This window comes from Stigmatopora argus, chromosome 9 (genome assembly GCF_051989625.1).
Source record: "Stigmatopora argus isolate UIUO_Sarg chromosome 9, RoL_Sarg_1.0, whole genome shotgun sequence".
NCBI lineage: Eukaryota > Metazoa > Chordata > Actinopteri > Syngnathiformes > Syngnathidae > Stigmatopora > Stigmatopora argus.
The window spans coordinates 7227712-7246849 of record NC_135395.1 but is presented as its reverse complement, the minus strand read 5'-3'; the positions used below and the strand labels follow the sequence as shown (position 1 = coordinate 7246849).

Genomic DNA, 19138 nt, shown 5'->3' with positions numbered 1-19138 from the left:
AATTTGATCCTAAAACAGAAAGTCGGCACTCATGATTTACTTTCCCGGGCCACACAAAATGATGCGGCGGGCCAGATTTGGCCCCCGGGCCGCCACTTTGATACATGTGTCCTAAGCTGTCCTATCACCTAATCAGTTTATCAATTATATGTGTTTTAGTGATTATTCTAGGAAAAAAAGGCCAACAGATGTGGGCTCAAATTTGGGTTTGCATCTTAGTATTTACATTATTCAAACACTTCAAATTCTGTCTAGATTCTCCCCTTAACTGCCAAAAAGAAACTCTAATTTTTGACTCATTTTGAGTATGAGCGTGAAAAGACTCGAGCACCCCCGTGACCCTTGTATGTATAAGCATTACTGCATTCCTCAACCTGACGGCTGGGCAGCGGATTCTTCTCTGGCACCCAGGCCATTGGCTTAACCACTATTTAAGAATTAATTATCCCACTCAATGGCAAGCAAGGCTGTGTTGCTTCTGCAAATTGCGTAACCTTTTTCGTGTTTTTTTCTGTCATTCTGACCACCAATCGGTTCTCTTGCTGCTTTCTGCAAGCTATTTTGTTCTTACCTACATCCTTATTCAACTCATTAATGACCAAGGTTCCCCTCTCAGTTGGACATTTGGGGGCTCACAGCTACCAGTTGGCAGAGTCTTGTTTCCCTGGCAACGCTGCAGTCGGAATATGTTTAAGTAACTTTTTATGAACCACTTGACCATGACCATTGCTCATTGCCGTGAAAAAAAGGACCATCCTCTGCCCTTGGAAAGATTTCAGTGAGTGCCCTCGTACACTTGAGCATGGCATCTCCTCATTTACAGTTTTTCTAAACTGTTGTCAGAGAACTGATTTGAACTAGAAATGATTGATACACCGATTTTTTTTTTTTTAGAAGCTCATATTATTATGTTTTCTTATTTTATACATCAAATGAGATTTTTTTCCCCAAGTGGAATCAAAACAAGTTAGGATTACAAAATTAGTTTATTATTTACCCAATATTATAGAGAAGACACATTTTAGGTTTTAGTTTGTTCGAGTGAGATGCGATATTATGATGTTTCTCGCAAAAATGTCATTAGCAACGTAAAGAGAGCAGTTCCTGGAATTCACATTTTTAACTGCAGATGGTGCCTAATTTGCATTAACGTGCTACATGTTGGAATTCCATATGCCATAATAGTACCCCAAATTGCCTCAAAATATTCCTATATCCTCTCAATAGTTAGCCAACCGTATGTGAATAATCCATGTAAAACAAGTGAAAATAGCAACACCGACCACAAAATTCTATCCAATATTAATATTAATGAATACTTCATTATTAATGATATTATACTAACATATTATATAAAACTTTCAAAAGTCAAAACCACTAGTCGCAAGTATTATTAGATATATATAACATTGTAAAAATAGAGTGAGAGTGAGGTGTGATAAATGTCAATAATTTTTAACAAATAATTAAAAATATATCGTGGTAAATCAATATCATGGTGTAATTCAGCTGCTTTACTGAAAGTTTTTTTTTATTTCGCACAACACCAGACATACTAGTTTATTTAGAATTAATTGTGAAGAATTTTCGTTCCAAAATTCATGTCAGATTTCCTTTTTCATGTTTTTGAACTATAACATTGTATTATTGTGTGCAAGTAGTAACAGCATTGTACTAAACTGTAAACTAGGGGAAAAACTCGACCTGTTGGGGGGGGGGGGAAAGAAGAAAAGGAACCACACTGCAACTAAGAGCTGCAGTTGTATGGCCTTTCATAACCCTTATCCCTCCCTGCCAGTCTCTTCTCCTCCCTCACCTAATCAAAAACTCAACCTTTCACCCCCCACCAACACGAAAAAGCACCTGATTGAAGCATTGCAGGGACTCGAACTCTTTTTAACAAACTCTATGATTGACACGTTGGCAGCTGACGGTCCTTTACGAAGTGATAAAAAATGTCTTGTTAATTCGATACACATTAGAGAGGAGTTGGATAGTATACAAATAAGTCACCAAGAAGCTAAAAATAAGACTCCATAATCATAAAAAAAGTGATCATCTTCCAACTGTGTGGGTGTGTCCACTGAAACTGACCTTCCACTATCAATCATGTATGTATGTGCTTTTTTTTCTATCCATGTCGTGGATTGCATTTTGATAGCTACTTGAATACTGCTATAGTAAAAAGAATGAACCCGAATATTATTACTAGGAAGTGGCAAGATCTTAATTTAAAAAAAAACTTGTTTAACCCTTTAAACACAAATTCACCTATGATAATTGTCAGCAAATTAAAACTCTAAACTCAGAGCCTTTATTGGTCCTTTGGAACAAAAAGACGAGAACATTCCAAATATAATTTGTTGTGAATGTGTGTCTTATTTGGATGATACATCCGTTTTTAGATTAGATAACTTTATTCATCCCGTATTTGGGAAATTTCATTGTCACAGCAGCAAGAGGGTGAGAATACAGACACAGGAAAATACATTTTAGACATGAATAAATATGTAATAAGTACATTAATAAATAAATACAAAATTGATTTGAGCAGGAAATATCACATTGCTCAAAATAAGTTGATCAAATAGCTATAATACTTTTGGCCATATAAGGTTAATTTAAGGGCTAGTAATAATGGTGGTAGATGTTAAATCCATTTGCAGTGGGAGGGTGGCAGCGAACGAACATTTGTTTATTTGCTGCCACCATCCTGCTTTAAATGGATTGGACGTCTACCAGCGGCAAGCTCATTATGTTTACAATAGAAGTATTAAAAAAGAGCAGTCTTTGACAGCCGCTGAGTTAATGTCCATCATCCAAATTCGTGTGGCAAATTCCCACTTAAACACTTGAAAATAGCAACAGTGTTTTGGATTTTATTGACATTTTAGCCCATGGGTCTCAAACTTGTGGTTGGGGTGTCAATCACGTCCTCCGGGAAATTACTTTGTAGCAATGTTCCCTCTAATTTTTTGTTTGTCTGGGCAGAAAGACAACCTCCCTGAGCACACTGAGTACTGGTGTGAACAAAATCATCATTGCTCACTATGGGCGCACACCAGTATCACACCTGCAATAAGCAGGTGCATGTCTACGACACATAAATGATTTAGTAATAATAAAATGTAATGATTAATATCTATGAATGGGCGGCCCGGCGGATGAGTGGTTCACGCGTTGGCCTCACAGCTTAAAAAAAAAGTTGGGATTTTATTTTGTGCGCTCCATATGATTTGTTGTGCGCAGAGAAGACGAGAGTAGTGCGCAATTGCGCACGCGCGCAGCTTAGAGGGAACATTGCTCTGTAGCTCCTTACTTCACTGAATTTAGGATATTTATTTGTTTTTTTTGTTTGTTTTGTTTTTTTATTTTATTATTTTTTTCAAAATTAGTGGCAGTACAAGATGGCAAAGCTCAGGCTTGTGATAGTTTTCAACTGTCTTTGTTAGGAAGTTAGCAAAAGTGGATTATTGAATTTATATTTATAACATAATTCCAAGGTGACCAAGGAAAATGTATCCTGTCACTGATTGATTTCTACCATAAACAGAAAGGTCGGCAACAAATGTGGCCAATTTATTGCTTTTCTCTTCTGTTGTTCTTTTTTTTTCTTCCATTTTCTGCTTTACATACATAAGTGGACTGTGTAAGGTCCCTCTCATATTACACCACTTATATTTGCTGCAGTTTTGTAATTAATGTTGTCACTTATCTTGCCCGCACCGTTTAAAATCTAGCTTTACTAGTTGTATATACCAATTTATAGATGTTTTTTAATACTTTATACCTCGGACCATGTGCTTGTGCTGCTGCAACACCTTATTTCTCCATCTTATCTTCTTTGTGTTCTGAAGAACAGTCCATCCTCTCAACTACTATAACAAATGGATTATTTGCCCTTTTTTAATACTTACATTTTTTTGTGCTGTACTTTGCGATTCCACTCACCTAGACTGCTTCTTGAGCAGTCTCTGAATAACTTAAGTTTAAGACAACTTTTAGACTTTCTTGCTTCAACAGACTTAATAAAATAAAGAGCACTGTGCAGGTAATATCAATCGAGGCAACCGCAATTAAATCCATTAAATCACAAGAAACGTGTGTTTAAGCCATAAACTGGTAAAATTGCAAAATAGGTGCACAGTTGGCCAGAAATCAATAAAAGTGATGGAAAGAAACATAAAAGAAAACATATCCCACTGTGGGTATAGTTGTTTGTATGATTACAATAATCCTATCTGGCAAATTCAACGTTGACTTAAAAGAAAACGGAAATCATTTTTGTTTGATTTTTCAGCTTCACACCTGCTCAAAACACGGACCATTCTATCTAGTGCAAAAGTGTCATCCTTGTTACCATTTCAAATGTATTCATGCATACAGATCACGCTTAAAAATGGAAATATATTCAGACCCATCCTGAAACACCTGTGAACTCCTAATACACACATATAGTGGTTCTTTCCGCCCCACCTGGGATCTGTCATTGGCCTTGTATGTTATTCTGCCCCTAAAGGAAAAATTAACAATGCCAAAGACACAATCGACTCTTGAAGAAAATATCAGGGGAAATACAGCTGTTACAGCAGCACACAGAAGATTGTTAAAAATGTCTGTAGTATACATATGTATGTATATGCATGTAAATATACATACATATACATACACACATTCTTAACACACAAATTTTAACGGCGGCCGTGTGGTTAGCGTTTGGGCCTTGGGGTTCTGGGGTCAAGGGTTCGATCCCAGGGTGATCCTCACTGTGTGGCGTTTACATGTTCTCCGTGACTGATTGGACACTCTTAATTGTCCCTAGATATGAGTGTGAGCGCAAAGGATTGCATTTTGTTTCCTTTTGCCCTGCGATTGGCTGGTCACCAATTTAGGGTGTTCAATAATTAGTTGGGATGGGCTCCAGCACCCCCGCGACACTTGTGAGGATAAGCGGTTCAGAAAGTGAATGAACAAATATAGAGAGAATTTTGGAAAAAACATTGGGAAAAATCAATGACAATAGATTGAATCAGTAATATTCACAAAGAATACAGAAGAGTCTATAGTAGTCCCTCAAAGTGCTCAGTTCTGTGCTGGGTGGAATGACTAAAAAGCTGCCCATCTGTCGTAGCGCAACGCGGAGAGCCAGGGAGTTGTGTAATATGGCCTTGATTTTTTTCGTCACCATCATTCCATAAATAAATAAAATAGGCAGTCCTATTCAGCTATATATATATATATATATATATATATATATATATATATATATATATATATATATATATATATATATCTATATATATATATATATATATATATATATATATATATATAAATAAATCAACATGTAACAAATTTGCTGTCAAAGGCATTTAAAGAAGGGGCTGCTTTGGGCTATTTTTTTATTTTTATATTTTTTTATATATATATATATTATATATATGTGTGTATATATATATTATATATATGTATATTATATATATGTGTGTGTGTATATATATATATATATATATATATATATATATATATATATATATATATATATATTCGCATTCAAGTTGTGTTTGAGTTTAATTTTCTAAGGTGTGAAAAAGGCAAAAAAAAAAAAACAAAGCAGCCCTTTCTTTAAATGCTTTTGACAGCAAATTTGTTACGTGTTGATTTATGTTGTTTTATGCTTTTTTTTTTGGTGAGTTCCTCTCTTACTCAGTGTACATTCTTGAAGCCTGCCTCCCTCTAATCACCCAAGTGCATACACCTGATTATTGTTAGCCCTAGTTCTTGTATGCCCCAGTTGTTCCTTTTCCCATTCCCAATGTGGCATTCTTGTTCAAGAACTTCTATAAAGGTAAGATTGCGCCTCAAAGTTATGTTTTGTCATGTTTTTGACCCTTGCCATTGCTTCTGAAAAGCCTTTGTTGCCAGTTGTTTTAAATGAGCTTTGAAACTGGCCTGTTGTCATGTACCAGGAAAATTTACTGTTGTTTGAAATCTGCCACTCATCTTTTTCTTGTGCATTTGCGTCCAACAGTGTGTTCCCAAAATGCAATGAGATTGAGAGATTTTAATTATTTTTAGGCTACTCGTATATGTGTGTGCACATAAATAGCTATTATTTACCTCTTTTTTTATAAGGTTGAGTTGCCCTGAAGGCCACATAATCCCATCCGTGGAGTAAACTGAAGTGGTAAGGGAAGATTCATAAACCGTGAACATGAATGGAAAATTGCTGAGATTGAGCAAAGTCCATTTAATTAGGTACATTGTTGTTTCAGAAGCCAAATTCAATGTGTGGGCGACAGAGGACATTGCGGCCTCCCTCACCGCTGCAATCATGTTTTTTGGTGGTAGCCACAGTAATGTTATTTATTGTTTTATCCCCCCTCCAAAATAGCAAATGTTAACACTTCTCCAATGTGTGTCTCACTGTAACAAAGCCCGAGTTTGAAGGACACAACTTGTCATTTACCTCGCGTGAATCACGAGTCAAAATGTGTGTGGCAATGGTTTTGTTGCTTGCAGTCGAACTATCTGTCATGCCTGACACACACTTTGCTTACTGCTATTTTTTCCTGCAATCTGAAAGGAATTATGGGTGAGGTAGCTTCTTTCTCAGTCTGGCTCTATCAGTAGCATGTGAGAAAACACGATTTGCTGTTGTTATTATAGGAAATTTTGGATCTTAAATAATTAGAACACCATGATGATAAAATGTGTCAGTCAATTCCTAAACTGCAAAATTATACATTCACCACCTCCCAAAATGGATTGGATGTCTAGTTCCATTAATCAGACTGAAAGATGACCTTTTACAACCAATCCTTGTAGTAGAGTTGAACTTGACATCTATCATTGTCAATGGCAGGCAATTAATTGAGCAATACACATTAAGTGATACATATTTCATGCTTCGTGTTCTTGATTGGCCAGCAAATCCCCTAACCCGAACCCCGTAGAGAACTTGTGGGCTTTTGTCAAGGAAAGATAAAGTGTAACAAGTCAACAATATTGCAGAATATTCTTTTTTTTTCTTCTTCTTTTTGCCTTTATCCTATTGGCGAAAGTTATTTTCACACTGTCCTTTACCGATTTTAATTGAGCAGTGAATTGGATGCTGGGCTGATTTACACCATGTGTTAGTTTAATTTCCATACAAGTGATTTATGAAGCGGGCATACAAAACATGTGGGGATTGGGCACAGTCTAAGCTTTCTTAACCACACCAGAGCTTGTTTCCAAGGTAACAAAAAATCCTGACTGCCTCTTTGGTCTTTACCTTGGGAAGACACGTTCCCCTTTACCATTGTGTTGATAGTGTCACTATTGCCATTCTAGGTCAGATTGGTTCACTTAGCCATACAGTTTTGACTTTAATAACCTTTAGAACAGGAGTGTCCAAACTTTTTTTCTTTGAGGGCTGCTTTCAAAAATAGTATGCTAGGGGTCATCTGAAATCCTTCCACGTTTATTGGCAGTTGGGTAAAAATAAGATTGTTTTTATTTATTTAGGGATTAACTCATTAGTTGCCATTGACAGAAGTAGACATCCAATTTGACTGGGAGGGCTAGCAATGATCAAATGAATTGGGAGTGGATGACACCTAAGAGATCCATGAATTGTGTGGACAACGTGATTATACAAAGGAAAAGGAAATGATTTATATCCCTTGGGAAATCATAATTTTCCATTCAGGCCTTGTCCACTTCCACCAGAGTGTGAAAAGTACAAATTACACACTGTATGAGACCCATCAATCATACTACCGTATTTACTAGCATATAAGCCGCATTTGTCGGATGAAAAAATGAATCGAGGGTACGGCTTATTTGCGCATAAAAAGACCACATGCACGAAACTGCAAGGTGACAAAGACAAAACACCATAACACCGTGACGCCATAACGCAAGACAATGCGGCCGATATGGTCATTTATTTCAAAATAGAGAAAAGATAAACAAATAATACGCTAAACAAAATTTATCTTGACGTATATAAATGAAATTCAAGAACATTTTTTTTGCCATATCTTGCAAAAAAACTCACTTGTGCTTGCCAACGCTCGCTTGTGGAGTCCCCTACCCACCGCAGTTATAAACGTGCTCTGACTGGCCACATGAGAGTAGCCATGACAGATGTGTTTTTAGCTTTTACCATGTCAGCACATCCCAATAGTATTTAAGGCTGATCGAAGCTCTTGCAGTTGATCATTAAAGTATCAGTCTTGATACTTGCGTAATGTGTATCTCATGCAATTATTGCACCCAGAGACTTGGTGAACACTATACCGGTACGGACACACTTTCTGGTTGTGCTTATGTTACTTGCTTTTTGAAAAGAAACAATTGTACATTTGTGATTATGAAATAAAACAAAACTTTTTTTTTTCTTTTTATTTCTTATTCAAAAGTGACAACTATTGCAGCAATATGAATCATCGGGGGAAAATAATCGAGATAGTTCGACATTAAAAGCAATTTGGCCGCCACAACTTAAACTTCTGGTAAGAAAATTGTAATTTCTGTCATTAAAAAGCATCCGGTTCTCATCAAGATAGACTTATTTCTTTTTTCAAATTGAATAATTTGATATTTTGCATTTACAAAGACATGCATATTAACTTCTGTAGGATATTGACCCGGATCATGTGCTTTTGATTCATACAGTATCTCAGAAGTGCCACGTGCGATCATTTTTCTCAAGATTTCCCTTCAAAGTAACACATTTGTACTCCCTATTAAAACCATGAATATGGAGGTGAAAATTGTGAATCAGGGTGCGGCTTATACATGGTGGCGGCGTATATGCTGGTAAATACAGTACACAATTTAGGATTTTTTTTTAAAATCCTTTGAACATCCTGATCAAATCTAGAATGAACAGTCATTAATCATATTTTCACGATAATGCGTTTTTGCAAATTCTGTGCCAAATGAGCAAGATTCACAGATGTGCATACACTTTCTTGAAGGAATACTTGGAGGATAATTCAGTCCATTAAAGCTCATCATGACTATATTCATTCATCAACTTGACGAGGATTGATTTGATTGAATTGATGTCAGAGAACTGGCAAGTGGAAGAAAACCTCAATGAGGAATGATCTATAAATACAAAAATGAAGACTGGCCATTTTGGGACATAGATGATGAATAAGATGACATTATGGACGATTTTTTTAGTAAATAAGATGACGACATACGCTTTGAAATAGCCGAAAATAGATTAGTGATGTTGTTTTGCATGTTTTAGCTTTTTTACCCTTAAACGCCAAATTTCCAGTCTTTAAAGGTCACTCTTTTTTCATGGTTTGGTTGGGTATTCTATTCAGGTACGACTTTTTTTTTTAAATTATTTTTAATATTACATATATTTAACCAGATAGAACTCTTTCACAAGAGTGATCTGGCCACATTCACACTTACACTAGGGGCAATTTAGAGTGTTTAACCCACATGTGTCAAAGTGGTGGGCCGGGGGCCAAATCTGGCCCGCCGCATCATTTTGTGTGGCCCGAGAAAGTAAATGATGAGTGCCAACTTTCTGTTTTATGATGAAATTCAAATGAAGATTGTAGATTAATTCCTGTTTCCTCATTTTAAATCAATAATTTCAAAAATTTGTACTAATTTGAATGTCCAAAAATGATCTATCGATTAGCACGATCGAGAAAGCTGTCAATTTATTAATCGATAAATTTTGGCAGCCTAGTTGGAAGACATAACGGCCCTACGGATGTAATCGAAACTACCATTGGGCCCGCGACAAAAAAATGAGTTTGACACCCCTGGTCTAACCAGTCTACCATGCATGTTTTGGGGATGTGGGAGGAAACCGGAGTACCTGGAGAAAACCCATACAAGCCCAGGGCGAACATGCAAACTCCACACAGGAGGACCAACCTGGGTTTAAACCTAGGGAGCCCAAAACTATGAGGCCGACGCGCTCACCACTCAGCCACTGGGGAGCCAATTAGATTCATTTTATTTTTTAAATTAACTTTGCATTTTTTTCCTGCAATTATTTAGTTTTTAAAGTGTCATGTATTGGAAAAAAAGATATCCTACTACTTATCGGCTACGTTTACACTATTTTTATTGATCTCTATTAGTTTACGTACGTTCACATACGCATGCTTTTCACGGTTTTATACTGTACATCAAAATACCTGAAGTAAAGGGAACTTGATTGTGAAAGATAAATCCACTAGGCTCCTGAGGCCCTGAAAGTAAATCCACCAGCTCAAATCTGTCACTCCCCAAAATTCACTACTTTTTCACCACTTTAATTAAGTATGAGTGCAATTTTTTGCCATATTGTTGGGAGAGTGATGAATGATCCAGGAAAAACTGTATGAAGTGTATTGCTCTGCCCCTTTTCTTTGTTACAGGTTTCATAAAACAGGCGGATTAATAATGCATTTTCATTGCTTGCTCAGCTCCTTTAGGGTATACCATTATACTGTAGTACTTTCACAGCTTTGATGGCATCTTTCTTGTTTGTAATGAAACATTGCTTGCAGTGAAAAATCCTTTGACGCGGTACACATTCTTGCTGTTTTACCAATGATCTTGATGTCAACTTTTAGTGTAAATACAAACCACAGTTTCAATGAATTTAGGAATTGTTTAACGTATTGATGCATTAATTTACTTTTAACAAATATACATTAAAAAAAAATATCGAGGGCATTGAGTGAAAATTAAAAAATACAGCCAAAAATTGGAAAGTTCTAAATGAAAAAATAAATTGATGATTAAAATATAAAAGTGAAGTGATGGGAAACTTTTGAATGAAATCAAAATGTAAATAAATATTAAACAAAAAATAAATACATAAATGATTAAATTCTTCCTTTAAAATTGTGTTCATGAATTTACAAATCATCATTCTTTTTTTTTTTAAATGGACTGAGTATTTTTTATTTCTAAACCCATGTACACCTCCAATGCTTTATCTGTATTTGTTAACAACCGCCATTGACAGTGCTAGACAGTGCACAAACCATTTGAAGTGGTAGCATCGTTAATGTCCCAGGAAAAATTATGTTAATGTAAATTCAAGCTTGGCTTAAAATATATAAAATAAATACAGCTCAGCAAAAAGTGTCTAAAGGAGTTGTACTTTCTGTAAACTTCGGACTGACAAAAGTAAATATAATTTGCCCCCCAAATATAGTATACAAGCAGGGGGGGCCGCCTTCGCCGGTCTCAGTTGCTTGTTTACAACCAAAAGACAACTGTTGCGCTATTAAAAAAATCTCTTTTGAAAAATTGGTATTTAACTAGTATAAGATTGAGTTTACACACTTGCAGAAGGTGAAGAAATTCAATCAATTAGGATCCGAGAGCTGTTTCTGGCCACCATAGAAAAATTCAACTCTCGACGTTGCACGGTTTGGACAAACATAGCGAGAGAATCTTAACATACACATTTATATACACACACACACACTCACACACACTCACACACACTCACACACACTCACACACACTCACACACACTCACACACACTCACACACACTCTCACACAAGAACACACACTCCCATAAATCACGCTTTATAAGGATTATAGATAATTTTGGGTGATTAGCGCTTCGACCTCACTGATCCCAGGTTCCAGTTTTGGAGTTTGCATGTTCTCTCTTGCGTAGGTTTTCTGTGGGTACTCCAGTTTCCTCCCACTTCCCAAAAACATGCATGGTATAATGGTTGGACACTAAATCGGCCCTACGTTTGAGTGAGTGTGAATAGTTGTCCATGTTCTTGTGCTCCACGATTGGCTGGCCACCAATTCAGGATGAATGTAGCCCATAGTTGGCTAGGATAGGCTCCAGCAACCCTTGTGAGGATAAGCGCTACAGGTAAATGAATGCAAAAATACAATTTGGTTATTCCACCTGAGCCATTTCTCCTATTTTAATGAAATCCCCAAAAGTCCACCAGTTATAAACGAAGTCTGTTTCCTTCAGGCAATTAATTGTGTCTCCCAGTCTCACACGTTAAATTATTTATGTTACCTTGCCTCAATGTGTAATGACATAAAAGATGGAGCAGAATGCAAAGTATTCTGAATGACAAGTGCCTGTGATATGATCAAATATCATAAAATTGCACAGTCATGTCAATCCACTGTTACATGATAATCAGACCAAAACCTTAATTGTTTTAGGATTGTTAAAATGAGTTTGATTTGATTAAGGCCCGTTGAATGAGAAAAGAAGTCAAAGTTAAGTTTGATAGATTTCAGAAGATTGTGTTAATTTATGCATTTTTGTTATTTATGCACTGTCCTAATATTATACTAAAAAATAGTCCTATTTCAGATCAAATTCAATTTTTAACATTCACTTGCTCAGTCATTTTGAAATATTTAGGGGTTATAATTTCACAAAGCATACATTTTCCCCTTCATGTACAGTTTTAAAACATCAACTTCAAATTGTAATTTTTTTCATAGCTAATTGAATCCATTAGATTATGCTAATCACTGTTTTTCTTGCTTATTTTTTTCAGCGGAGACTCCAGAAGCACACCATGTTTTCCAGGGTACTTTGGTTATCCTTGACAAGGTTGAAAATGACCTGTTGTGATCCTATATTAGCACAGCTGATGGGAAATTGAAAAAGAGAGGCTCAAGGGAGATTTACAGTGGCCTGCTCTGGTTGCTTTGATGGTTATTTTGAGCCCACAAGCAGTCAGAGCTGTGATCCTGCTCCACTACGATATGGATCAACTTCATCCCCTAATGGCCTTCTTTTATTTCAGGTAAGCAATGAACAACATGCTATATCTCCTCATCATTGGTTAAAAACTTTTTAGAATTTTTTTGACAAAACTAGCCAGTTTGTCTTTTTTTTCCCCCCAATGAAATCCACATTTGAAGTCTTTTCAAACTAAATCAAAAGCCTTTATTGTCATTATACAACAGCTGCGTATAATAATTGGACATAGGCTTTGTCATCATCATTCACTCGACAAAAGCCTAATTGTCATCATACCCGGAAACTGCATATGACAAAATTGGTAGTGCTTCTCCATAAGGTGCGTTTTCCCAGCAAAAGACCCAAATAAGTGAAAATAATTTCAGACTCGTAATTTGGCATTCTGCCGTGATGGCTACATCGCATCACCCCCAAGTGGATCACTTATCTCTCACTGTCTTTCACTTACCTTCAGTCAGCCAGTAGGAGGCAGATCACCGCCCAACGTTTTTTCATGTTAACTCACCCCGAAGTTTTTACACAGAAGGGTTTGTGTGTCGTGTTACCGCAAGTTTAGAGTCCTGATGGATGTGGGGAAAAAAAACTGTCCTTAAGCCTATTTGTCCGTACTTTGTGAGACCTATAGCGTCTGCCAGAAGGCAGCAGCTGGAGCAGATTGTGATCAGGATGGTATGGGTCCCCCGATGATGTATAACGAAATTAGTGGTGCAACTCCACAAAGTGCGGGTTTCCCAGTAAAAACATAAATAAGTTATTTAAAAAGTCACAGCCGGGGAAGGTAAATTCTAAGATATTGCACATTGTTAATGCACACTCCGAAGTTATTGCACAGAAGGGATTGTGTGTCGTGCTAATTTCGAACACTTTCCCACAAAAAAAAACTGTAGTTGTAATATTTTAGGAATTTTCAGCCACTTTAAGAGTGAATGAAGGAAGCCTGTTATGATGCAAAGAATTTGATTTCTGCAGTTTGATCTCAATTTTACTAATATTGTCATCACAGTCTTTAGGTTAGAACAAGGGTGTCAGACTCGGGTTGGTTCGCGGGCCGCTTTAACGTCAACTTGATTTCACGCGGGCCGGATCATTTTAGATATAATTAGATTTTTTTTTATATAAATGGATTAAAAGAACTGGATTAAAAGCCCTGAATATTCAGTTTTTTATAGATCTAAAACAATGTTTATTTTAGCTTTTTTATATATATTTTTAGATTTTACAAAATGATTTTTGAACTAAAAACAGAAAACATTGATTAAAAAATTATAATTATTGATTTAAAATGGGGAAAATCAGGAAATTTAATATACATCAATACTCTTCATTTTAATTTGATCCTAAAACAGAAAGTCGTCATGATTTACTTTCCCGGGCCACACAAAATGATGCGGCGGGCCAGATTTGGCCCCCGGGCCGCCACTTTGACAAATGTGGGTTAGAGGAATTCATTTATTTAATGTAGGACACAAGGAGACAAATACCCGGTCACGCTCGCACGCATACCTAAGGGAAATATAGTGTGTTCAACTAGCCTACAATGCTTTTGGGGGTGTGGGAGGAACCTGGAGTACCTGGAGAAAACCCACACAGGCTCATGGAGAACATGCAAAGGTCGGAATCCACCAGGGATTGAATCTTCCATCTCAGAAATGCGAGGAGGACATGCTAACCACTCATCTAACAGGCTGACCTTGTCTTAGGCAAAAAAAACACTTCATCATATCAAATGTAGCGTTACCCTGACTTGTTATCTATTACCCAAAACTAAAAATGTGAAACCATAGAAGGATTAAAGCAACTTTTCCACATCAGCATACTCTTGCTTTGCTTAAAAAAATTGGGAACGTGCACGAGAATCTCAAAAGACGTGATTAAATAAAATTCAGATGCAGCTCTCTGCCATTGATCTGTTTCACCGGGCGTCTGTAACCAGCAGCAGTGGAGCCGAAATTACATTTAGTCTAACAGCACATTGATTTTTCCAAGCGGCTGTGTTAAAGCGTCCTCACCGCACGCTTTGTGGCTCTCCCTCTTGAGTCGCCGGCTTGTTGTTTGGTCGGCCTATCACATTCATGAGTGAACGCATCTGATGTATGAAATTCAATGTCGTTTGATAAGCATTCTCAATGTGAGGCCTTTGATTTATCCCCACTAACAGACACTAGGTTTCAAACCAGTCTTGAAAATGATAGGGTCAGTCAAAAAATCTTCTAATCAGTTTTAAAATGGCTTCTTTTGATGTCCGATTTATAGGAAATACGTACTTATCATTTGTCACATAAGGTATTCATTTAAGTCCCATTAGGGGTTAGGGTATTTTTTTATATATATACATACTTCCTTCATAACTGTCAACTTATGTTTTTCCCGTATTTTATAGGTTTTTTGATCATTTCAAATTGTGTACGTCGTATAACAACTTTTGTACGTGATTTTTTTTGTTGAGTACGTTTTTTTTTTGTAAAACCGATCTCGTTTTACCCATTTCGGCTTGAATCCGGATTGTCTCGGTCACCGGTAGCAGACGAAAACGTCATCATCGACTGCTAATATTGTCATGCTTTAAGCATGCTATGCGCACGCACATTCCCCTTTCACACGTCTGCCTTTTCACCATATAAATATAGCTCGTCAGCAAGCAATGTACCCAAACAGTCAAGCTCTCAGCGTTATACAGCGACACCGACAGAATCTTGAATTTAGTGCATGCTGATTGGACACCCCATCCACTTTGGGGAATATTTTAGACTTTTAAGTGCGCTCGATGTGAATAAATATGTGCCGCGTTGCATTTGTACGTTTTTTTTATCGTGTAATAAGGGGAATTGCAATCATTAATAAGGGGAACAATTGGCCGAGGTTGACAGGTATGATACTTAAAAGAAAAAATAGTTAAATGGAGAACTACAATAGGCACCTGTTAAATGTAACCTTTCGAGTTTTGGGATAACTACAGTGGTACCTCTACATACGAGCTTAATTCGTTCAGGGACTGAGCTCGTATGTCGATCTTCTTGTAACTCGAGCGAACGTTTCCCATTGAAATGAACTAAAAACTAATTAATTTGTTCCAACCCTCTGAAAATACACCAAAAACAGGATATTGGATTGGAAAGACATTTTTATTTATCCACGGCAACGCACTCGTAACCGAACAAACAAATTTAAATGAACTTGGATTAATATATACAGACACACTCAAACATGCGTTGAATGTAACTTTACACAAAACTGAATTCTAATTTAAAAAAAAAAAAATAACCTTCGTTCTCTGGGTTAGCTGTTTGCCACGCCTCCACCCTCAGGTTCGCTATCGATGGGCTGTTTGCTGTTGTATTCCCTTCAAAATATTCCGAAAATAAAACACACAAATGTCCTCACAATAGGATAATGGACGACCACTTGTCAACGAGAAGTAGTCTTGAATGAGCGATCGCGGGAGCTAACAGGCTAAGAAAGGAAAAAATGCAACAGCTCAGCCTACCCATGTATTGATTGTGGGTTATGAAGTTTTATTCTGAGAAAGGGTGCCATTGGCTATTGGTGTTGTGTGCACGAGTATACTTCATTACCCAGAAAGCCCTCTTTTTGCCCGTGCATGCGCGTTGTGCGTTTTCTGGTCCATGTGTAGGAGAAACTCGTGTGAAGAAATCGTTCAGTGCTCGTAGATATTGTTATACACGAAAGAGATGCGACAAAAAAGACAGTGCACTACAATGATAAACAGCCTCTCATGTCATGGCCACCTGGCTTTCTCGCATCTCGAAATTGTTCTCGTATCTAGAGCAAATTATTTGCTCGAAATTTTCCTCGTATCTCGAGCATCTGGTAGGTAGAGCTGCTCGTATGTAGAGATACCACTCTATAGCCTAAAAAAAACAACACGGTTTCTTTGGTCAGAAAGGAGAAAAAACATATAAGTCCCACTTGAGTATTAGTCACAGGCCCAAACGATGAAGAAAATATTGTATTATGGAATAATTATAGTGTTATTTTGCACTATAATTCCATTCATTTATCTATTCATTTTCCATACCGCTTATCCTCACAAAGGTCACGGGGGTGCTCAGCCAGGCGTGGGACACACTGAATTGGTGGCCAGCCAATCGCACAGCGACGTAACCAGTGTATTTCTATTCATTCTATTATTTTCTTAAATGTTGCTCTTATTAACAATTGAACAAATGAATTCATCATTGTACTAATTCATGAAAAAATAGAAGCAATATAAAAATATAATGACAATTAATCATTTAACCATGGCATCCACATATGGGGAAGCCACACTTATATACCAAATGTTAATATTACGGTCTATCTACCTGACTCAAAATGTGATGTTCACGTATTTTGATTTGCCAAAACAGGTAATTTGCCCTATAAAGGGTTAAATATTTTAAGTTGAGATATGGTTGGGCATAAAACACAATTTTTCTATTAGAGGCAGGCTGCAGTTATTCATTTGTTCATGTAATTTTAAGTGTGATCATTTTTAAAGAAATCTTAATTCAGTATTCAACTCAGGAGCTCATTTAAAAGCAAAGAAACTTTTCTCAAATCCCACCTAATCCAAATAGAGGCAAGAAAAAAATAGAAAATCTCAAGCTCTTTAAGAAAGTAGAGTAAAATAGATTTTTAAATTGATCTTAAATTTAGTTGAATGCTCACCTATCTGCCAATTAGAACGGAGTGTTACAGCCAAGGTTATAGATTAGATTTAGATTTTTCATTATACTTTAGTTTTGATATATTTTTCTTTTACGTTTGTTAGTCATTTAAAATTCACATATATTCATCCTTAATTAGCACCGCCTGCTAACTGAAGCATTCGGTTTAGATTTTATTATTTTTAATTATTCACAATTGTGGTTATTTATCAGGGGAAGAATGAATTGAAACTTGAAAGAAAGAGCTTTAACAAAAACAAAGATTATCATTAACAAAAATGAATGAATTTCACAAGTCTTTTTTTTCATTAACTGCAATAAATAAAATTAAACACAGTCGTACCTCTACTTACGAAATTAATTGGTTCCAGAATTTTTTTTGTAACTTGATCATTTTGTAAGTAGAGCAGTACTTTATCTGTAAATTCTCTCATTTGTTCCACGGTTCTCACACAACTATCAACTAAACCCTTTCAAATTGGTCAGTGTCCCAATTTTGTATGAAATATGTGAGGAAACACAAAAATGACAGAAAATTATAAGGAAATGGTTTATTAATGTCTTAAAATAAATAAAGCATATGAAAATTTGCTCTGCACTGCTGAAATAGTTTCCTCCGGAGCCGTTATCATGGGAGACGTAATGCCCGTGTTTGTCCGCCAAATGATGGCAAGAGTCCATTCTACCAGGGCCGAAAGCCGTCCACTTTGTACTACATTTTAGACTGTGCCCTATGTATGTGTGTGAAAATATGTGCTGCGTTGCATTTGTATGGTTTTTAATCACTTCATAAGGAGAATTGCAATCATTAATAAGGGGAGCATTTAGCCGAGGTGGAGAAGTATGTAAGAGAGAATCTTGAAACATGGGTAGTGGTTGTTTTGAGACAGCCAATTGAATTGAATTGAATGATTTTATTGTCATTACATGAGATAGAATGAAAGCGATGAAATAAGAGGCCAGTAGAGGGTAGGGAGGTTCTAAAGTGAGAATCAATGCATCCGCGACAATATTTTCAAAATAAAATAACGGATTGGGGGATTTCGTAACTTGGATCTTTTTCGTATCTCGTATCTTTGTATCTGAAAATTTCATACCGAGAGGCATTCGTAAATAGAGGCATTTTTGTATCTATAGAAGAGTTACTTTCACATCAATAAAACAAAATCCAAAAGGACTATTAATGTTATTAATTTTAATAAATAATATTATTTTTATATATACATAAAATATATTATAATTCTAAAATTCATTCATTTTTGTTAATGATAATAAGCTTTGTTTTCATTAAATTCTTCAACCCTAAATTTTTTTTTTTTTAATATATTCTACTCTAACCAATGTTTCAAACGACTTTACTATTACTCAACTTGCTTGTTTTTTGTCTCGGGAAAACTCAACTGCGCTAATGCACGCTTCTATCTCTCGCCGCATTGATCACTTTGACGCTTTCTTTTCTCATCCTCATAAAATAATTATTAATAACTGACCACACCACTTACTATGAAATTCAGCAGCTCATCTGCTGATGAGGACCAGAAAAAGAAAGCCCATCACATTGCTTTTAGCCACTTTTAGCTAAATGCTTCATGTTCCCGCCTACTCTTATGTTGAGGAAAATCAGATTTTTGTTACACGATTGTCACCTGGTTACCAGTCTTCCAGAACCTCCAAATTGTTTACTACCTACCTAAATATACATACAAACCAATATCAAACAGTATTCATTCACCATCCGTACCGCACAT

The 19138-nt window shown here is 36.4% G+C and overlaps 1 protein-coding gene across 2 annotated transcripts in view; it reads left to right on the top strand.

Annotated features, from left to right (window-relative positions):
* guf1 (GTP binding elongation factor GUF1) overlaps positions 1-19138 on the top strand; it is a 58405-nt gene that overhangs the window by 13315 nt on the left and 25952 nt on the right. For both annotated transcript variants that reach the window (XR_013303141.1, XR_013303142.1), the window contains one exon: positions 12515-12766. The gene's annotated coding sequence lies outside the window, so the exon portion shown is untranslated. The remainder of the gene's footprint in view (positions 1-12514; positions 12767-19138) is intronic.